Below are 15,325 nucleotides of genomic sequence, written 5' to 3' on the forward strand. Positions count from 1 at the left end.
GGAGCTAGTCGATTAGTTCCCGGCCCAGAGATCGGCTAAGGTTGTGAAATTAAGAAGATATATGACAGAGGTCCTTCTGATATGTATGACTCGAAAACTTTACCTCTCTGTTCAAAATACGATTTAATAATTAAGATATCGCAAAACCATTTTATGAAATCACATAAAACGACGCAATGGTTTATGGGATATTTTATGATTCATTCAGAAAATAACCTGTGAAGTCAGAAGGCTAAAAAATAAAAGGCTAAGAGAGAGAGAAGGAAGGATGCAAAGAAGTAATTGTTTTCGCCCAGTGCTCCCGTTGAGGCGTACGGGAATGAAGTTCCGATACAGACGCGCATGCGCAAACAGCCCGGAGGGACGAAAGCGCGGGAAGTGCCAGTGTGCGAACTCAGTCGTCCGCTTGCGCGTGTGATTCTCGGTTGGCGGTGAGTGAGTCGCCTGTCAGTTGTCCCTCTTCCGATACGAATCCTCGCATTGGCGTGGTCAGTGCTTGCACAACAGCGACAGCTGCTAGGTAAGTGTCAAGGGCCACCACGACAGCAATTCCTCACGTATCACCACCGCTTACGAACGGGTGTCATAGAAGTAATTTCACAGCAGATATTTCAGTTCGTACGTCTTTCTCGATTCGCAGTGTAATGACTTTGTAAATTTTAGGGTCTGCAATTTCACTACGTGATTTTCGTTCAAGATTGCTGTGCTGTGTGTCCTTTACAGACCCTCTTGTGCATTGCACTCCATGAAAATTTGTTTTGAACTCCAGTTTCCTCACAGTTTTGCATAATTACATTACGTCTAAAAATTAAGCGATTTGCAACAGTGCTTTTAGTAAAGTACAAAGTGATAAATGTGTCAGAAAAATTGGTTGTGTTCTGGGTTACAGCGCCCTGTAGTCTGTCAGAAGTTAACAGGTGTTTCAGAGGTAGTTATTGCCTTCATCATCAGGGAGATCACGGCGCTATAACCCAGAAAGAAGACAACCATATTCGAAATCACCGCTGTAAGAACGTCGAATCCTACGTAATGTGACAATGTTTTGAAGATCGTTGATTTTGGTAAATTGTGGATGTTTTAAAGCAAAGGGCCGAGGAAAATATACGGTTCTAAAAAACGATATTGTTGCAGGAAAATGGAGAAGACTAAGTAATTTGTAGGCGTACAATTCACCAAACAGTGTAGAGTGATTAAACTAAGAATTCTATTGGACAAACCTGCATCACGAAAAGGCGAAAGAAAGTAATATCGATATTTTAATCGGTAAACCTAATGGGAAGAGACGATTCGAGAGACGTAGAACCAGTAAAGGCGAAATAATGTTGTAGGAAGTAAACTGGTTGGACAGATTCCAGTGGGGGGGAGCTCTTGTGAACACGATACTGAACTTTTTTGCCCGGTAAAATCTCAAAATTTATTGACCATCTGTGCGACTATCACCTTCTCAAGATGGACTCTGATACGTGGTGTTAGTTGTATGTAAACGTAAAGATACATTGTAAATGTGGTTTTAACGGGCCAAAATATAACGATTTGAATGCAAGTGATGCCAAATCAAGGCTTTAATGCATAAAATTTCATGGCATGATAAAACATGCGTGGGAAAAACGTTGCGTACACTTTTACGCGTCGCGTACAGTCGAATCACTGTACGCTAATGCATGGCGAATATCTCATGATTCTTTTATTCATTAGTGTTGTGAAACAAGTGTCTTTCATTACAAAGGCGTGTGGGTTTATAATAGATGGTTTGAGTAAGTGACAGATTAGCACATAATAAAAATTGTAATAAAGAGTCACTTTATCTTACTTTGCAGTGAAGAAGCCAGCACTGAAAACCTAACGTTCTTGATTAGTGGTACAGTACTACTGCTTACTGGCAGAAATAATGACATACAATAATCTACTGAGCAGAAAGTCATTTTGCAGTAATCGTTTCTGCTTCCTGTTTTGGGCTGAAGGTCGCATTGTCCCAAACAGACTCAAGTCATACGAGTCGGAAAATATAATCAAATAGCTTTTATCATGTTCCAAAATGAGAACTTTCGAGGCCATGTAGTTGAATTTCGCAATTGTAAGAGAATATAAAACAATGAAAAAATAATTATTAATTTAATAATATATTTAAAGCTGATATCTCAGGTGAATGGTTTTACGTATTATGTTTGAGCTACGACGAGACTGTATTTATTAAATGCAATTAAATCATTTCCGGCGGAGTGGTCACGCGGTCTGAGGCATGGTCCTCGTGCGTCTGGCCGCTGCGACCGTGGGTTCGAGTCCCACTCAAGGCATGGATGTTTGTCCGCGTCTCCTCTTCCAGTCTGGTGGGTTAAAACTGGCCACGGAGGTGCGAACCCACCGTGGTACTTTCGCAAGAAAACCCCGAAAGGGGTCACGACAGTCAAGCTGACCATAGACGATGAAAAAAAAATTAAATCATTCTACATGGATAAACATACTTCTTACAATCTCACATACTTAGACACATGAATGTGTGCTGTGGTTCTGAACAGCCCACTCTTATTTTGAATTCCATTTGACCACGGTGACCGAAAAAGTGTCGTGTGTGTCGAGGCCCATCTATATAATGTAAACTGCTATAAATTTATGGATTTCTTCACGAGAGAGACAGACAGCCAGACACAGAGACAGATTTCTTTAAGCTGGACGATGACAACGTCCTTTATGCCACGAAAGCAAAACTCTTTTCTTTGGATTTACAGATGCATTTTTGTCAGCCTTTCTGTTACAGTTGTGAATGGAAGAGATTTTTCGAACAGGGAGGAAAATATACACCTGAGATATCTGATCAGTGACCACAGATCGTACATGAGAACACACATCCTTTGAAGTCATACAAATTAGTCGGAAGTCTACGAGAAAGGGAGTGAGATATTTACCTTTGGCGCTTTCATAAAATACGCAGATCGCAACAGGAAAGATTGCTTCACCATTTGCATCAAACAACTGCTTTCAGAGCAGCTCAATGCTGCTTTCCAGCCCTCTCGTTTGAAGTTTTTTTTATTGGGCTTCAAAAAGAGCCTGAGGTTGAAAACGAAACGATGCAGCAGACTGCTTGACTTTGATGGCGAAACAGAGGGGAGGGGTTGATGCTGAGGGAGGCAGATGTCTAATCTAGGGTGGACTTGGAATCTTAACAATAGGCAAATCCTGTTTCGTTCGTCCGTCTCCTCTTTATGAAAACTGAGGGCTTTAGCTTTTCATTTCTATTAATGCACGAGCTGAATTGTCCTGCAGAAACAGCCCCTCTTGCATAAGGTACACCCGTCTTCACCCGCTGAGTGATAGACGCAACTCTGTTAACGCTCGACAGCTCCGTCATCCATAACTTCCGTCCTCTGTAGTCTGGCTTGTGCCTAAGTGCACAACTCTCGGCAGAGACTACGAAGAGGCCGAGGGAAATTGCAAGTAGGTAACTTGAAAGACTATGTTCTTCATGCTACATTTAAATGTACTTCAGGTAATTAGATACAATGTGCTATAGAGACATTTCTAATACGTCTCGGCTAGAAAATCTTGTTTCAAAATATCCTCGATGTTAGTAATAACAAACTCGCTGCTCGCTTGTCTTTCTACGTACTTTGATTAAACCGGATGTCTCATGAAAATTACTTCTTTCAGATGTAAACTTTTAAAAAAATTTTGGAAGCAAATTTAACTTCTGTCTTGTCTCTACCGTTACTGGATTTTGGAATTTTGTTTTCAGTTATTTCCTTAAGAAATTCATTGAAACGTATTGGCATTTGGACAGTGTCTATATAATCTGTTTGTAGACTACATGCTTGGATATTATTTAGAATGTTTTGATTTTAATTAATACCTTAAGCTTATAAGAAATTTATTAATTTGCGAATTGTTGATTATGACCTGCATGCTAAGGGTTCTTGTCCGAATAAAAATGAGGAAATATTTTCCTGAAAATTTCAAATATTAAACTACATCTGGTACTAAATAATGTAATTTCAAATTCTTGCTGCAGAGAGTAATGATAACTGAAATAAGCAGATTTCAAAGTCCATCCAGAAAATCATTAATTATTAATGCAAACCTTACTTTTTAAACGAAGTTCTACATTCTTATCCGGGATGTATATAACCACGACCATTTTTATCGAAACTTTTCTGCATCACATCCAAATTTTCACTACGGCATTGACGTTTTGAGGTCTTGTTAGACTTCCCAAGTCAAAGTCAATATAATATAAATTAAAGCAGTTCCTTGTCTTACCCAGTCCATAACTAATATTTTGTAAGCTCCCTAATAAAAGTGTAGTTCAAAAAGCTTAGAATCAAGACGTACACATTAACTTGTGTTGAACCGGTTCAGCACCCGAAATCAAGCTAGAGACAGTGATAGATTCTTACTGTGTTTAAAGATGCTGCATTAACTGCGCAGGTTCAAGGCTTAGCGTCGGGTAAGGTAGAAAAAATAATTATGAATGGGTATAAAATCAAGAAAGAATTTATCGTTCCCCATTTCAAACGCATTATCCCAGAATTCGTAACGAACATGAAGAACTTTAGTCAGCACGATTATAGTCGGTTAACTCTGCCGAGTTTCGAAGCGAATAATTGTAACATGACAAATCTGTAAACTTCCGGAAAGTTTGCAGGATTTTCATGTGGCAGGGCTGTTGTGAACTCGGTAATGAACATTCGGCTTCCTAAGAAGTACTTGGCTCTACGGAGTTATTAATTTATAATGTATACACGCATCTTTCTTTAAAAAAACATTCAGACATTTTAATTATACACACTACTCATTCCATAAAATTATTCTGACTTTTAGAATTCATCATTTTTGAATTATTGTCTTCAATTCATGTTGCTTTTTTACTATGAGGATATTTTAAGTTAATATGTGATTCTATATATTTACACATTAATATTCCTTATGGACCGCTCCTTGTAATTTGTCTTAAATTAACTATAATTTAAAATATTTTTATAAATGCCAACCTTCACTATACCATTTATATTTCCTTGCATGCCCACTTCATTTTGATATTGCTTTGCCGTGTAGTCATGCTGGCTTGTGTTATCTGAAATTCGTCTATTGATCGCTTTGTACGAACCACACCATAGGATTTAGATTTCAATTCACGTTTCAATTAGGCCAATATGTTCAGTTCTAGTGGCTTATTACAGAAGTGTGGTTTAGATTATTCAGTGACTGTGATAATCTAAGGCTAGAAATTGACGTATATGAAATTGTTTGATATGCTAACACTGCGTAATAGTATGAAATAGACATGACTCTGCCCGTCAGTGCACATACATTAAAACATTTGGACTGAATGAAAACGGTAGACCAAAGTTGTAAATCGAATCCACATTTACACATTCTGCGACTATGGTAGCTTTTACCATTGGGTGTTTGAGTAGAAAATGTTTTTTTTTTGTTTGTGTCCACTAAGACATTAATTCGAATCTGAATTAGTTTTCTTAATACCAAGCGAGCGATGAATAAATAATAATAAAATAAAATTAATTTTTACTTCTGAATTTAATTCCGCAAACAGATTACTCATTCTTATCCTCATGGTAACGTGCTAAGAATTCTACTTTTTAATCATGCTTTTATTATGTTTTCTATAAGCCATTGATCTATTATGAATATGCATGTATGTTTGATGTTGTATTTTAATTGGTTGTAAATATGACTAGTAGATTTTACTTCATCATTCATCATATAAAAGTAAAAACATTTCCAAGGACGCTGTAGCACAAAACTTAGTTGAAACTAGAATCAGATGCAGTCTGTTAAAACACAAAATTTCCCTGTGTTTACGCACCACCTCACGAATAGGAGATGAAAACCCATGCATCCTAACTTGGACAGTAATGAGAGGTGAGTTGCTAGCTTCACGCTACAGCCACTGTAAGTTACGGTATTCGTTTTTCCTGATGTTAGAAGTGGATTAAAGCAAGGATGGTAAAATGAGTGGGGAATTTAGAATGCACAGAAGAGACTAGAAACGCTTACAAAATTCTACTCCAACGACCAGAAGGAAGACCTCACAGAGTTGGAGATGAGAAGACAATATTAATTCGTATCCTATATTTACAGTATAAGGTGTGAAGGGGTGATATATGGTCCAGAGATGGTATAATAAACCTTCTGGACACGACAAAATGTGTTGACTATCGGCTTTAAATTCCCCTTTTCCAGAATATGCCACAAATTATTAACAGCAGAAATATGGTTGCATGCAGCATTGATGATTGTTACGTCACGATTCGAATCCATAGCTTCTGTTATTCTTGTGACGTGTACGGCAGGGCTATTGTTGTCACAGTGGGCACACTTCCCCATGCAGAAAGTGTTTACTGAATAATCACATTCATATTCCAATGAATGCAAGTCCAGTTCACTGAAATGGGAACTTATTATGCAGAACGTCGAGTAGAAAACTTTGGAAACAATCCGATGCGTGGTAACTGATTTTGGGCTACTCAACCCAGTTTCTTTCATACCTTCAGGGCATTCGATGAAAATTTGAGGAGATGTACAAGAAGTAGAACTTTGTTAATGGGAAGCTCTAATTCAATGCATACAATAAAAATAATATCAAATCTGTAAGCATTCTGTACATGCTCTGTATTCGTTTCGGTCTGAGGCATCATGCTTCGGACCGGCGATACGGAATGAGCGCTGGTTCGAGTCTCGGGGGAGAAGAAATTTTCTAATGAGCTTTCGACCAGTGTATGGGACCGGTATCAACCCAGCATCGTGAGGAAATTGGGGAGCTACAATGAGTAGCGTAATCCGGTCAGGAAAGCTAGCAATGGCTGGGAATTCGTCGTGCTGACCACACGTCACTCTATATCTGGTTGGATGATCGTTCACCTCTGCTTAGGCATGTGGACGTGAGGCCAGCAGCCAGCTAGTCGGCTTTGGCTCTCAGAGGGCTGTTACGCCACGGATTGTTATTATTAAAGAACACAATAGTTTCGCAGAGCGGTTAATCAATGTTTGCAACAAGATATATACATCTGAACTAACACTACCATTTTATCTGGTTAAAGCGCATCTCGGCGCATATTTCGACATCTGTTAAACGAGTAAAGTCGGTCCTCATTTATTGCTTAGTAAACCTTACAGTTACTATGTACCTGCGCTTCTGTGAGATGTAATTCTTGCATAGTTGAACATACTGACGTGGCTCGTAAGTTTTACCGACAGAACATTATAAAGTATACGCAACATTATTAACGACTTGTTACTTAACATTTAATACTCTGCATTTCTGTATTACGATGATGTTGCAAAACGTTCTCTGTAACAACTGTATAACAAACTCGCTTCATACTTTAAGCCGTTAAAGCCATCACTATATATCTCTCTTTGTTGGGACATAAGCATTAGATTACGTTATAACCCAGTCGGCTGATAGGCCTACACAACTTGAGTGTTTGAAGGGCTCAGAACTTAGAACAACCCTCTTGACCTATGCGATGACGACTCCCCCCCCCCCCCTCTCGGATATCTACTGGACCATTCCACCCCATGATGACAAATGAGAAGTTGCAATGTCTCATACCGTAGTCAAGGTTTCACCACCTCTCTTTGAAGTGCTGAAACTCTAGACTACAACCTATGCATTTCATAGCTTGGATCAGGAACTCACTCTCTATATACATATATGGCTGGAGGGTCAGATCTAACGCAACGTGACAAGCATGCTGAGAGGTCGGGGGAGGAATATAATTAAGGAATTCTGCCCATTGAATTAAGTACCACTCGGCTAAAGTCGCATCTCTTTTAAATATTCCAGCAGAGTTGATTAAAATGGATACACGAGTTTCATGTCTACACCACAAAGATCTACGTTTAAACGTTACTTGAGAAATAAAGTAGACTGTATTGTAATTAAATAATTATTAAAATGTTTATCGCCACCGGTATCAATCATCGTAACAAAGTTAAACCCTCTTTATTTGTTAAATTTGTAATGTGACTCGCAGCTCTCTCACACAGACCGTATCAACTGCGTAACCTGTCTTCAGTAATAGATGTTTATTATTCTGGTACCTTACACCTCTTTCATTGTAGTTCCCTTTGCTAACACAGACTGAAAAATAAACGTACTCTGTGTTTAGGGTGATTTTGTCTTGTTACGATTATCAATATTGCAGGAAAGATATTATAAAGAAATAGTCGATAATTTAACGTCAATTTAGCTACATTATTTACTATTTGTGTAAATCTTAATTCGTCATGACAACTATTTTAAAGTATTTGAACAAAATTTCCGCATATTCCTTCCTCCTCAATTCAGAAAACTGGAAGGGTTTGTGATATATTATAGGAGTAGATCAGTAAATATATAATTACAAACCAAGAGAGTATAAAATACTCGTATTTGAAGAAATTATTAACATAACTGTGTAATTCCCAGCATGTCTTATTCTGTAAAGACTAGATTATGAATTAAAACATATGACCTGAAGGCTAAGTTCATTATGATGTGTGAAAGACTGCGTATTTCATGTCCTGAAAACAAAGCTTTAAATAATAGTGGAGCGACCTAAAAAATTGGTACATTCCATCACTCACAGTAATCACGGAATTCGATTTGCAGACTCAGAATACTGCAGTAACAATTAGTTAATAAAAGTGTATATGAACATGTATTTTCATGTTATGGTATAATTTTTATTTTATTGGAACTTGCTCCAATGAATTCGCCTAGTCCACATTTAAGGCATTATTTAAATCAATATCTTTGTAAAAGTGACTGTTAAAGGCAATTGCATGAAGAGGCGATTTAAGCAGTGTATAAATTAGACGTGTTTAATGTTTAAAGTCGAGCTTTTATTTGATATGTATTCAACGAAGTAAATTATTTGAAATAGCTTTCAATCATGTAATATTCAGACGACATCATATCTATTCAACGTGGGAACTTTATAATCTATCTGTGATCGATATGTATAAGGTATACATCCTTGAATTTCGAGTCAGCCACACAAATTATGACAGACGTAATACGGAATCATCGGGTGATGAATTTATTCATTAGAGGGAAAGGGAATCCAGATGAAATTAACAATTCTACATAGCATTATCTCATCTCACAAATGAGTAACACCTAAGAAGCATAGTATTTAGGGTCAGCTACATCCTAGAAACAGGTTAATCCGTTTAAGGATCGGTAAATTTTGACATCGGAAAGTTATTCTAATGGAACCATCATGTAGGGGAGAAAATCCCATCTAAAACTGTTATATTACGACCCTGCAAGTTGAATGAAAGCAATTACGGAACGCTCACACTGCTGCCTCGTCTGGGGTATCTGCCTAAACACGCGAGGCTTAGGTGAAGTATCTGCACACCTCAGCTCTGGTAGTTGCTTCCATTAACAAGTAATACTCACTAGAGTACACCAAATTAAAACCTTATTTGATCTGTCTGTTTTAACACTCTGAGGCGGTCGTGGAAATTATACTTAAACATTCAGTTTTGTAATTAATTTAATTTGGAGAATTCTTTTTAGCACTCAATTCAAGGTTTGTTTCTTTCCGTCTTCTGCACCAAACCTGAAAATTTTAATTACAATTTTACCTGTTTTTGTATGGATGTAAAACTGGTCTCTTATCTCAAGGGGAATAAAGATTTGTATCTCTGAGAACAGATTGATGAGGAGAATACTTCAGGTCACAATAGAAATTGGATAAAGCTGGCTTCATGCTTAAGTTAAGAGTGCAGCTTTTGTACTATTCGTTACATATTGGCAGTATAAATAAATCAAAGGAAATTATATGAAAATGCATAGTTACATTTCTATCTGAGAACCTCAAGGACGAAACAATCTGGGAGATCCAGTCGTAGATAAGAGGATAATATTAAAATGAATTTAACAGATCGGGTGTGACAATTGCGACCTAGATTAAACTGGCTAGAGATAGGATCCATTGGCGGGATCTTGTAAACAAGCCAACGAATCTTTCGTGTCAATGAAAAAAGAGATGTTTTGTCCATCTGATTGAATAACAGTTTCCCAAAAAGGATTCTGATAATTTAACTAGTTACCTGGATGGTTTTGCGCAGGAAAACAAGTTAGGAAACGGGCGTATAAAGCATAAGTTCTGGCGAATTTACCAGAATTTTATACTTGTCCGTTACTGTGGCACGATTCTAATCAAAATTAAAATGTGTCGACAGATTTTAGCAAAATTTTCCAATACCTAGCAGGATTTGAGGTTCTCACGGCGGTGAAGGCTGTAATCTCCCTGATGATGGAGGCAGTAAGGACCTCTGAAACGTTGGTAAACTTCTACCAGACTAGACGGTGCTACAACTCAGAAGATATCTTATGCGGAAATATTTTTAGCTGAAGGACAGACAGGGCGAATGTAATTGGCAATTTTTTTTGTAGATTTTTGGTGTAAACGTGCCTAAAAACTTTCGAAACAGCTTATACGATATGATATTTGAATTCTGGATCTTCCGACTACTACCTACAACATTTGTCTCGGCTCTAATAGTTATTACTCCGTGTAATATCTCACTTTGCAGTCTATGCTTCGTTCTTGCTAGACTAACTCAATTACGATTTAATGCCCTTGAAACATGGGGTCTGTTCATACAGAATGACCCAGAGCGTGATATAAACAAACAAATCTGTAGAGTAGGAAGTGCAAACAGGACGTAAAAGTACTCGGGTGTGGGAAGCAGAGCAGGTTGGAAAATTTTGGTGAATAATGAATGAGTGTGTACAACACTTGTTCCTTACACTGAGCGAACAGATGCTCTGTACTTGGTTCTATAGCATGAATAAGTTATGTCGATACCACGTACTCTACAGAGAGAGTTTTTCTTGTTTACCAAACCCTGTCAAAAGCTGCTTACTTCGATTGTCTGTGTGCGCGCGTGTTTTTTTAAACTGCAGACTCGATTATAAATGGATCTTGGTCTATTAATTGAATAATTCAGTTTAATACTGTATTTCTAGGTAATGTACGCTAACTACAGCATTAGGTGGCTGGTACTACGCAATATATTTACGACAATAACAAACTGAAATGGCATGAATGAGGAACATTGAAATAAATACAGGTTATATCGATATTGATACACAAACATGTTCGAAGGCTAGACTTTAACTTCAGTTAACGATTTTATGAGTTTAATAAACCTTGATTTTTAACAGGCCTGTACCCCAGTAGGGGCTTGACAGCGCAAATTTGGCAGCTTGTACATATCGACGTACGGCTACTGGTTTCAGAACAAAAAATCGCAAGTTTACCAAGTCATATATCTTTCACGATTTATGTACACGCTAACACATTTTTATCTGCGACAGCCCTTTCCGTCAGTTTACGTGCCCGCGATTAATTACCTATACCGAGGAACTCAGTCTGAAAAAAAAACAGGGTCACAGTGATTGTTTCGAAATTTATTTTCGTAAAGCTTTTTAACTTAACAACTGATTTCAGAGACAACATAAGTCAGGAGTCAAAATTTTTTCAGGAGTCAAATAACTGTTTTGTGTGATTGGCTGTTGGTACCAGAAATTCTGATGATATGAATGTGAAATACCCGCGTTCAGTTAAGAGTAACTAACGCATGATCCCTACACACAAAAGAGGAACTGCCTTTATAGAATGCATTTCAACCACTGACTCTATTTCGAGAAAGGTGTGACTTACGATGCTTTTTGAAATAATCTACTCAAATGTGATTCTGAAACAAAATACGACTGGTATTGACCAAGTATTGCCTGAAGGACACAAGGCAGAGTATCGAACAAATTATAAAGCAATTTGAAAAATGTGATATGATACGAACAAAGCTACGCAAACAACGTTATGTGTCATTTCGTTGTATTACGTGACATGAAAAATAAAGCAAGGATTATATCCTGTGTTGTCATTCAGTGCGTTTTCTGCCGTTGTATTGACTCGATGTGATTTACAGTCACTACCTGGAAGATTATTGGCCTTCAGTTCAACAGAAAGCCGTTCCAGGTTCCGTCACAATTTTTACAGAGTGTCTACATTATCGGAGGAGAACATACAAGTAAATAAAGAAATAAATAAAAATTTAGGAAATGGGACGAAATGAAAAGGCATTTAAATAAAAGGGAGAGAGATGTGGAAGAAAAATACATAAAAATTATTGATAAACGTCCTTGTATCCGTAGCAAATGCCAAAAAGGGGATTCCTTGAATGCCTTACGGCTATGTTTCTCTGGATGGGGCCATTGCAGCTCTCTTCAGGGCCACTCTGTCCACAGTAATGTGACAGCTTTATATTTTAAAGAAAATATTGATTTGTACATCGCTGTCCACATTCAGAAGGCATGATCTTATTTTTTTTCCCGTAAGTTCCCATCGTTAAAGAATCTATGGATTCATATAATTATAAAACGCATGCCGTTTCAAGGCGGTTTCACAAAAAATCAAAAGAAATTATCTGGCCAGCTGAGCGATTATCGGCTTCTCAAAACAGATTCTGTTCATGGAAATTAAAGATGACCAAGACTTGCCAATAAAAGGGAGTCTGTTCCTGCATTGTTTCTCATATATTCATACATTCGTTTCGTGTGTAATGACGTGTTGGACCAGAATTCTCCTTTCATGAGTAGATCTCATGTCAGAAAACAAGTAAGGATATTAACTCATTTCTTTTCAGATTCCGCATAAATTTTCATGCCAGTCTAGTTCAAAATATTGTGGGTATAAACAGAATCTATTTTAACGTCTCTTTAGCCTAATGCAAACATTTATATGCCCAGTTTTTGGAAAACACTGCCGGCCATTTATATGTAAAACAAAGAGAAGCTGTACTAAGCCACTGAAATGAGTTCTGTGGTTTCAATGACGTTGTTCCACGAAGCAGAAAATAATAAAAATAATGGCTACATTACCATTCGATAGATATTGTTTTACTTTACGACTCTGTACCCTTACACAGACGCAATACATTATATTCAGGGACACAGTCAAAATTATAAATGACTACGGTGTCTGTTTTCAGTACGTCCTCGCATCGAATCTCAAGTTAAGTAAAATTTGCTAAGAAAGGCATACAACTTACATCAACGGGCCACTGTTCCTCTCTGATAATGTGCGGGATTCAAATGTTTTCGTACTGGCAGTGATAGTATTCCTGATTCTATTTAGGCTCCCTACCCAGTGGTCGGCTGTATTGACCGAGGATTTTCGTAGTCGTTTTCAGTCTCTCCACAAAAGAATATATGATGAATCCTAAAATACACCAAGGCTGTTTCTTTCCAAATTTCTTTCTATGCATCATTCTCAGTAATCGTTCCATTTAACACTACAGACATACGTGCAACCAATAAAGTTAAAACGTTAAATAAACCGATAATCAATCAATTTTTGAACATCAATTTATGGATAGTATACGAAGGCTTTTAAAATTTAATCCGAAATTCTGGTCCTAGCAGGTCAATAAATTATTTCGCGTTCTTTATATGAGGCTGCCTCCTGAAGGTACTCTCCCCTTATGTGTACACACTTGTCTTATCCCATAAAATGATTGTTCAAAAATTACAAAAGTTTATATTTATTAACAAGAAACAATGAATTTTCGTCTGACAGCATATATTTAATTGTTTTTATTACGCTAAGTGTAAAAAAGACTTACATCGACGTGCGAAAGCACTTTGCAAGAATCAAATAGGGTCACCAATTCTTAATTCTAGAAATTTCTTTCTTTGTTGAATTTCCGGATGCGGTAAGGCATATCTCATCATGCAGGAGTTGAAGAAGTAGAACTGCGTTGTACATTCGTAGTGATTGGTCAGTTGTGGGTTTGAGGCACTCAGATACTTCAGCCTTACGATTTAACCTACGCGAGAAAATTACTAATATTAAAACACGAAAAAGAATCAAATCTATGGAGCAGAATATTTCCGTAGAAGTGCGTAGTAAAGCCGTCCAGCTGGTCACAAAAGCCGCCACCTGGTCTTTATCCTGAGCCAGCTTAATTCAATCCACAACCTTTAATCCTACTTTTGTAAAATCCATTTTGCCCGCAGTTTGTTCCCTCACGACCGCCTTTCGTGTCCTTGAACGCTCAAAGACTGACAGAAAGACACGTCGTAGCGTCACGACACACAGCAGTACCCTTTTCACTCAAAGGAATGGACTGTCGTTGAAGAAGCTGTTGGGTGAGAATCTGTCGCCTTCTGGACCCCACGTGTTCCGACATGCACGTCGGGTGACATCCTCCCGCGACCTCATCATCTGCTCGTCTTTACGTCACCCTCTGTATCTACGCAGTGTCCCAGCACAACGTGAACCACAGAAAAATGTGTTCTTTCCATTCGAAGACGACGACCACAAACATAGTTCCCCTGAACATCAGCGTTAAATTAAATAGTGCGCTCCCAAAACGAGTCACTTCGTGATCGATACTGACAACTTATTATTAGGGCAGTGTGGGGCACAAAAAATGCTTATAACATATTTTAGCCGGAAAATCTTCTGGATAACGGCCACATGACGAGGCCGAGAGGAGATGGAAAAATAGCATTGACACTTTATAACCCAGAGGAATTTACTACCTTCATTGTCAGGCAAGATCTCACCAAGTGTAAAGTATTCCGGGAGGATATAAGTAATAAGTGAATTTCGATTTATGCTTTTAGAGATGCAACTAAAATAAATATTTTGTCGTACATAGCATATCTATCATTAAGCAACTGGTGACGGCGAAAATTGAGATTAAAGTTATTACATAAAAATTAAATATGACAAAACATCATAATTATAAATGTCAGTCTACCACAACAACTGGCAAACGCGTTTCTGTCGAAAATAATTATATATGATTATTATAATATAATTATAATTATTGACGGTGTGAAGGGATAAGATTATGATATTTATTTTATATTTCCGAAAGTTTAAACTGCAGAATCTTAGTACAAAATATCTTATCACTCAGGTAATAAAGAATGTAACATAAAAAACTGTTCAATAATCAAGAAGTAACTTATATTATATCAAATCTTGCTCAAATAACAATATGAGTAGCATACAAATACTATCACCAATAACTTGGCTACACAGATAAACAAAGGAATGTATTTATTTTGCTGTGAAATGACCTGTAAAGGATATGGGGATTTTAAATAGGATTTCGAATACCATATGAATTCTGCACATTTATACGCTAAGCTGTCACATGTCATGTATATGAGCCGAAATAATTTGCACTGTTGAGAGCTATTTCTTGTGATCAAAAACCATATTCGTCAAAATATGACAAAAAGAGAGGCCATTGTTTTAAATCTTCAATAGAAAATACGTCATAGCTATTATCG

The 15,325-nt window shown here is 37.4% G+C and overlaps 2 protein-coding genes across 6 annotated transcripts in view; one reads left to right on the forward strand and one right to left on the reverse strand.

Annotated features, from left to right (window-relative positions):
- Axs (Abnormal X segregation) overlaps positions 1-15,325 on the reverse strand; it is a 230,836-nt gene that overhangs the window by 73,158 nt on the left and 142,353 nt on the right. The gene's annotated exons all lie outside the window — the stretch shown is intronic.
- rdo (leucine-rich repeat domain-containing protein reduced ocelli) overlaps positions 387-15,325 on the forward strand; it is a 120,937-nt gene continuing 105,998 nt past the window's right edge. For all 4 annotated transcript variants that reach the window (XM_022083436.2, XM_087355241.1, XM_022083437.2 and 1 more), the window contains exon 1: positions 387-520. The gene's annotated coding sequence lies outside the window, so the exon portion shown is untranslated. The remainder of the gene's footprint in view (positions 521-15,325) is intronic.

The sequence above is a fragment of the Zootermopsis nevadensis genome, unplaced genomic scaffold, assembly GCF_977971745.1.
Source record: "Zootermopsis nevadensis isolate Lab colony 2312 unplaced genomic scaffold, Znev_1.0 Znev_ptg000024l, whole genome shotgun sequence".
NCBI lineage: Eukaryota > Metazoa > Arthropoda > Insecta > Blattodea > Termopsidae > Zootermopsis > Zootermopsis nevadensis.